This window comes from Belonocnema kinseyi, chromosome 3 (assembly GCF_010883055.1).
Source record: "Belonocnema kinseyi isolate 2016_QV_RU_SX_M_011 chromosome 3, B_treatae_v1, whole genome shotgun sequence".
In the NCBI taxonomy this organism is placed as follows: domain Eukaryota; kingdom Metazoa; phylum Arthropoda; class Insecta; order Hymenoptera; family Cynipidae; genus Belonocnema; species Belonocnema kinseyi.
In genome coordinates, this window is record NC_046659.1 from 52,046,213 (window position 1) to 52,054,920 (window position 8,708).

An 8,708-nucleotide genomic window follows, 5' to 3' on the forward strand; every position below is an offset into this window, starting at 1 on the left:
TGACAGTTTTGACTTGTCATTTTCAATTTCAATTTTTGCATGATGTCTAAATGTCTATTGTGTTATGAATTGCAGTTAGAAGAAAGTTGTAAATAATACAAAAGAGCGGAATTAAACTTCGGTTTTTAATAAAGATTTTTAAAAGGAGTACAATTTTTGAAAAAATAAGTCTAACAAAAAAGTGCTCGATCATGTATTTTTTGGTTCGATTCATAATTTTATTCAAATATGAAATTCCTTCCAATTTCTTTTTAATTATGCAAGAAATAAACATTTTTAATATCTTTTTCAAATAAAAAAGTCGGATTTTTTGCATGATTGTCGTTCTTTTTCTTAAAAAACCTTTTTTTGTTAATGAGGTATTTCATTTATAATGCATAAGCCTTTAAAAGTTTATACAAGAAACTGAAATTTAATGAAATATTTAAATTATTAGAAAATAAGTTTATTTACGAACAAATTTAAAAAAGAAAGTTTTTTTATTAAAAGAAAGCATTTAAAATAATTATTTTTGCAAAATTAAAATTTCTGAATGGATTTAAATATATAAAAATTTAAACAAGTAAAATGCAAACAAAAGGTTAATCGACCAATAGGAAAATATAATTTTCTATACATGACCGATGGAGAAAATTTTAAAGTTTCAACTTATTTTTCTCAATAAATACAGAATAAAAAAATAAAGGAAACAATTAAATGAAGCTAAATAAAAAACTGAGGAAACTTATATATTTATTACAAATAAAATAAAAACGGCGTCAAATTCTTTAAAGAAATATATAGAATATTTTTCATGATTAATTTAATTTTTATGTCGAGTTTTAACATTAAATACTAATGAAAAAACATTAATCAAACTTATATTTTTTCTTAAAGTTAGATTTTTGGAGTATCAGGGAAAATTAAATTTCTGTAAGATCGAGTTAATTCGTATTACAATTTGAAAAAATGGTTCATATTTATAACATGGCCTTAGCTAAAATGTAGAAGCAAGTCGTAATTTCCTTTGACTTTCGAAAATTTTTTCATACTTTACAGCTGTTAAAAAACTCATATACCAGACTTTTTTTAATTGTATTTAAATTTATATAAAAGTTAACGGTATCTTTAGATTCACTTTTCTACTAATTTAAAAAATATATAACTTAAATAAAAAATAAACTTTTTAATTCAAATTTGTTATTAATATTTTATACTAACCTCTGCTATATTTTGGGCCTAATTTTGATTTCAAAAAGTGTTTAGAGTTTTCAAATTCCTTCAAAACCTTTTCTACTCAATTAAAATTATTTTTTCATTCACTTATAAAGTAAAATTAGATTATTACCATTTTGGATTTCAAATGCACTATAATTTGGCGCGGCCGAATAAATGGTTGCCTGTAGCGCCTTTACAAGTATGTGAGGAACCAATCGGTACATATCATGCCTCTACAAGTCTGTGGCCCAACTAAAAGCAATATATATATATATATATGCAAAACCACAAACTTGCCTGCCGCGCTAACTACCGATATGTGGTGCAACTAATCTCATGCCGTATCTAGAGTTCAGGTTATATAACCGAAAATATGACAGAATTTAGGAGAATTTAAAAGAATTTAAGAGAATTAAAGAATTTATGATTTTCAACAATATTTTTATTGACCAGGTTATATCACCGATTAAATATACATTATTTTCTAGATCAGGCATATTCAGGAATGACAGTGTTTCATATACTTTAAAATTTTCAAACGTATTAATTTATTTCAAATAAAAAAAAAAGTTTTTTCGTCTTTAATAGATAACTCTTTAACAAAATACTGGAATTTTCAATAGAATAATTGAATTTGTAACATGGTAGTTCAATATTCAACCTTAAAAGACAAATTATCAACGAAAAAGTGTCATACTTTATATTTTAATCAAAAAAGGATGCAATTGACACAACAGAAGAACAGAATTTTTCACCGAAAAATACGCATTTTCAACAAATAAATATTTTTGACTCAAAAAATAAATAAAACTTTGTATAATTGAACCTTCGAACTAGAAGACTGTTCAGCAAAAAAATAATTTTACACGAAACTGATGCATTTTTACGCAAAAAAAAAAGAAAATTACAAACTAAAAAATAATTTTGTTGCAAAATAAAACGTGAATTTTTAACTAAAAATATCAATCATAAAAAATGGAAATGTTCCATTTTTTGTTAAAAAATAAATTCTAAACACAAAAAAAGAAGCATTTTCCACTAAACAGTTAAATTTTCAACCAGGCATAAGCTTTTAATCAAAAAATTTCACAATGTAGTTTAACGTTGACCCAAGTAGTTGAATTTTCAATTAAAAAAGATTAATTTATAACAAGACAATTAAACTTTTAACCAACCATATAACTTTTCAACTTAAAATATAAATCAATATAAAAAAAGTGATTTCTTAAGAAAGCGAAGCAATATATAATTTATCTTAAAACAGAAGAATTTTTTATTATAATAAAGGTTGAGTTTTCATCCAAAAAGGATTCCAGTTAACTCAGTAACATAAAAAACTGAATTTTTGGAACAAAAAAAAATAAGTTTCTACGAATAAAATTGAATTTTCAATCCAAAAAGAAGAATTTTTTCAACCAAAAAGAATGAATTTTTAACAATATAGTTGAATTATTTACCAAAAAGTTTTACACAAAAAGTAAATTTTCTACGAAATAGTTAAGGTTTCAAGAAAATACTTTAATAGCTTAATTTCTAACCAAACAGTTACATTTTTATCAAAAAAAGATTTAATTTCTGCTGAAGCAGGTAAACTTTAAAATAAAAAAGACAAACTTTAAAAAAAAAGAGTTCAATTTTCAACCGAAAAGCTAACGAAAAAATGCAATTTTCTATTAATTAAAATAAATTCTGAGATTCTCATAAATTTTCAGAGAATTTATTTTTCGGTTATATTCTCGATTCAACTAAAGTCGAAAGTCCCTAGTATGGTACTCCGGGCGAAAAATCATTCGACATTTCTCGAGTCGAAGATACTACATTCTAAAAGCATTAATTAGAATTTAATGTTAGGCGGGTAAATTGTATAAGATTTTATTGTCATATGTTAAGGAAATCAAGTATATGTGACGTGCACCGAAGACAGGGGGCTTACTCTAAGAAAATCAAAATCGAGGTTCTTACACCTTTCGATAGTTGCTGAGTTGCTCTGAAGTTCTCTCTCCTAAACGTTCTCTCTCTCCTAAAGTTCCCTCTCTCTCTCTCTCTCTCTCTTAAAAGTCGCTTCTATCGGGTTGACTTCGACCGCTCACCGCTCGCCCTAAAAAATCTCATTTTTCAGATTAAGGGCATGTGGCACAGCTAAATACCTATATTACCGACCACAGTTTTTCAGTTCACTGAATGTTTTTTTGAACCTAAGAACTTTTTTTGTAAGTAAAATATCGAGCTGAAACTTCGGGAAATATATTAGAGTGCAATAAAGTACGTTTAGGTACTGCATTTTGGTAGAAACTTCACTGAAAATTATTTCATCTTTTTTCTGAACCTCTTTCTGAGTCTCAAACTTTGAGAAATGCAAGAGCCGAAAGAAAACTACGTTTAAGTACAAACCTTAATAATAAAAGATGTAAAAAAATATATTTTAACAATCAATTCCAACGACATCAGCCGGTAACGTTGAACAAGAAAATACGAAATCTCTAGAGCCTCGCCTAGTGGCCGCCAGGTTTCGTATTTTCGTCTACAACGTTACCGGCTGATGCCATTGGAATTGATTGTCAAAATAATTTTTTTACATTTTTTATTATTAAGCTTTGTACTTAAACGTAGTTTTCTTTCGGCTCTTGCATTTCTCAAAGTTTGAGACCGATATTTTATGTATAAAAAAAGTTCGAACGTTCAAAAAATGTTGAGGTTCAGAAAAAAGATGAAATAATTTTCAGTGAAGTTTCTACCAAAATGCAATACCTAAACGTACTTTATTGTACTCTTATACATTTCCCGAAGTTTCAGCTCGATATTTTACTTACAAAAAAAGTTCTTAAGTTCAAAAAAACATTCAATGAACTGAAAAATTGTGGTCGGTAATATAGGTATTTAGCTGTGTCACATGCCCTTAAGCCACCTTTCTTCGGCGCACGTCACATATAAGAATATTAATGTAGTTTTAGGTCTTTTTATAGAATTGTATATTTAATTTATACTGTATATTGAGCTTTTATTTCTTTATATAGTGTTTGGCTGATAAATAATGAAAATGTCAGTAACATGAAGCATTAAAACAGAGAAGAACTACTAAAGTTGTAATAATCTGCAGTTATGTTTACGCAAGTAATTGGATTAACTATACAATAAAAATAGTGAAATAATATTTGGCACTCGAACCGATTGTCATTTGTGAAATCGCATTATCAAAATAGTACAATCAAAGTGGTACTCCGGGAACCAATTTTCGAGAAAAAGTTACTGTCTTTTATTCGATTTTAACGGGTAATTCTTTAGTCATGAACTTGTACTTATATTTTTATCATATCTTTCCTATTTGAAAAATTATTTACAAAATTCATGCTCACAGTTCTCAAGATGACGCTATAAAACACTTTAATAAAGCAATGTTGTTTATATTGACGAAATTTATGATACAGATTATATCACTTTAAAGAGGTTATATTTGCGTTCGAGACGGGATGCCACAAATATAAAAAAAATATGTTAGGGTTACTCTTAAAGTATTATGGTGCTTGCAAAATTCACTAGAAAAGAACTAAATAATGTAATATCTCCACCTATGTCTACGCCTATGAGCACAATCGAACTAGAAGACTTAACGAAATGTATCGGAGTAGCAGAGTTTTCGAATTTTCTAAATAAAAATCGCAAAAGCTTCATAAAATAACGATGCAAAAGGAACGCACGTTTGTTGGATTTATTACGAATAAATGATATCTCATTATTATTTTCCATAGCTAAGTCATTATTAGCTGATGAATAATAAAGTTTAAATTATTTTTAAACTACTTTTTAATTGCTTAAAAAATTTCGTTAATACTTTTGTTTTCTCTGATGAGTCACAAAACGATTGTATTTTTCATACCTTTGAGTATTTTATTCAATGTTATCTAAAGAGTGAACATATTTCTTAAAATAATATTTAATTCGAAAAACTTTCATGAAATATTGTTTCCGAAAATTGAAAGTTGCAAATTTCTTTTTTTTTTTGAAAAATGAATGATGTTGAGTGAACATTTAAAAATTCCAGTTTTGGTTGAAAACTGATCTTTTTCAGTTTAAAATGCAACCATTTGGTTAAAAATTGATCTTTTTTAGTTGAAAATTCAACTATCTGCTTAAGAATTCATGTATTTTGCTGAAAATTCAACTGATTGATTAAAACTTCATGTATCATTTTGAAAATGCAACATTTTTACTTGAAATTTAATATGAAGAATTATACTGGGTAAAAAGTTGAAATAGCTGGAAAAACCTGGAATTGTCAGGGGATTTTCTTCCAGGCTTTGAGTGGACACCCTGCATATGTATTTTTTCAGTTAAAACGAAATTAAATAAACATTAATGAAGCGAACATGAATAGATATACAGGGGGGTTTCTAACTACAAATTCCTACCTTACCGGCATCGAGAGGCTTCATCCTGTAGTGGTTCGTGTCCTTGCTAAATTTTCTGGAAAAAAGGGTTCGTGTCCGTGAATGTGTCAAGGTTCAATGAGAAAAACAAGGATGATTTATTGCTTCCTGACAGATAAGACGTTCGTTAAATCCGCAAAGATGCAGGTGTATAGGTGAAATTGTATATGAGACATACGTATAGCATCCTGTTTTGACTATTTATTGGATGTATTGCTTCCTGATGGATTTGTTCAATGCGCAAAAGATGCCGGTGGACAGACGATATTTGATATTACGGTTATGCATGGCATCCTGTTTTGCTTATTAATTTGATTTGAAAATTCCTGATAGATGATGCTTTAATTGAGAATTCCTGCTTGTGAAAAACAATCTTCTGCAGTCTAGAATCTTCGAGAAAAATAATTAGAATTAAAAAAGTATTTCTATAAAGTTAATCGAAGTTAAGAAAGGAATAAAAAAGCATTTCTTATGGTAGGTCATATACTCAGGGATGCTTGTCGCTTTATTCTAGTATCAAGTAGTGAGCGAGGACCAGAGATAACAGCCACATGCGTTTAAACTCGTAGAAGCATTCATACATCAGCAGTCTGAGGCTGCACACATTTCATTATCCTATGTTATCGTTTTATAGAGAGAGCACTTCTTTTCACAGCTCGCAATCGTTCGCTTTCGTGTTCATTCTTTTCCATATGCTAGGTCCGTCAACCTCTGGATGAGGTGTATGTAACAAGATACTGCAAACAATTTCGAGACTCGAGAGAGAGATTATAGACAGCATAAATTTAATTCGAGACGTTTCATGGACGTTTAGTAAATACCAAGAGTACACTGCCCGGCGCTTATCGCTCCTTATATGATGCAACGATATTCGAGCTGAGGTCGCATGCCTTTTTTATCCACAGATATATGCTCGCTTTTCAGTTCTCATTTAGAAAGGTTAGTTTTTTACCTTTTATATATTAAAGATTTAAAATAAAATTTAAAAAATGCAACAAATTAATATAATAAAATATTTTCAATTTTTTAAATCATCCACTAAGACTACTCTTCGACTATAGAGAATCGAGGATGATTTAATTCAGCGTCAAAAATGTTTTCTATAATGCTGAATCTTCTATAACTAATAACATCCTCACGTGTGGATTATAATGCAGAAGGTTCTCTAATATTTTGACAAAGAGGGGATATAATAATAAGTAAGGATGGTAAATGATATGCAGCATGTATAGTTTAGGGAGAAAGAGAGATGGAGAGCTGTGTATTAGAAAAATGTTTTTAATCAAAAACAATTTTGTAATATTGCAGAAGGCTTTGCGATTGACCGACTTGAAAAATACCAAAAGATTCTTAAGAGGTCCAAATACATACAATTGATCACTGTAACAGATTTTAGAATTTTATATTGATATAGCTAGGATGCCAAATCAACCATGTGAGATGAAGAAAATCAGCTCTATAAATATTAGAGTTTGACTAAGAAACGTTGAAATCTCTTTCACATAATAGAGTAATAATCTAAAAAAGATTCAATTTACTTACTTCAAACATTAAAATAAAGCAACATAAATAACAAAAATAATTCAGCAGTATTAAAATGTAATGCAAAGCAACTGTGAATCAAACATTGGAAAAAAATGATACAGTGTTTACGTGAACATCTACTTTCCGGAACTTTTAAACCCAATTTTAGTCAAATAGAAATTAAAAAATGCAAAAATTAATATAGGTTCTAGAAATCCAGGATGATATATTGCTTTCTAGCTAGCTAATTCAATTCAGAGACCATAGAAATCTACCTTACCGATATTCTGTAGATGTAGTATTTTATGCTATTCTTCCAGAATATTCTCAATGACAGCGACTCAATGGCAGCGTACCACCAGGTACGCTGATTTTCATATAGTTGTAACCACGCCTCATATGTTACATATTGATTTTTCCTAAATCAAGGTAAGTAAACTATCGAAAATGTATGTGGAAGAATGAGAAAGAATAGAGGTAGTGGAGGAGGAGGAGGAGCAGGAGGAGAAGAAAATTCAGTAATGATGTAGTTAAGACAAGTAGGTACAAAAAATATTAGATTTAATCATTATATCATCTGAATTGTATGTTAAACAACATTTCTACGTGCAAATAAAAGAAGCGCAACATCTTTAAAATAACAACAACAAAAAAACTTAATGAAACTGTAGGTAACACCTTGTTTGTGCGTACTAAGTGTATCTCTATTCTTTGTACTGCACTCTGCGATGAGCTTGATGAATCCAGTTTAAATAGATAAGGATTTCTTATAAATAGAATTGTGAACATACTTTTGTCTCAAATGTGTCAACTTCGTAAATGAAAATTTAGTTTAATTAACGAGAGATCTTTGGTTTACAGAGATTTGTCATAGAGAGCACCACAATCAGATTTGCTGCTTTTCTTATAGTTTTAACCACGCTTTTTCTCCTGTTGAATCTTGAACTATAGTAAATCAAGTTAAATAAGCTCTTAAAATACATGTAAAAGAATCAGAAAATAATATAGGGGTTGAGGAGGATATGATAACGATTTAGAGTTGGTAAATAGGTTCTGAAAATATTAGATGGAATGATAACTTACACGAAATCTTCGGTTTTATAAGCTGATTTCCTGAACTACAATTAATTCAAGTGAAGGAATCAATAAATACACATACATTTTGAAAATTAAATTTATTTAACTTATTTCGTTACAAAAAACGTATAAAAATTATATATAGAATTTTAAAACTTATTGCTTACTTTGTACAGTGTTGGTTTCGTTCCATCAATGTAAAAAAATATTAATGACAAGGAATCTTGAATAAATAATTTCGTGTACATTATTTACGTTTCCAGCTAGTTGATCTAGTAAAAGAAAGCGTAATCGATCCACAAACTTATTGGAATCTTCCCAGTCATCTAACATTTTAGATTTTGCTTTTATTTTATATTCTAAGGAAAGGTCACTTTCAGCATCATCTTACTCCTCATCATAGTCATTATCATGTTCATTAATATTCTCATCAGCAGCATCATTTTTTCTATTACGTATGAAGAACCGTCATATTGGCCAAATTCT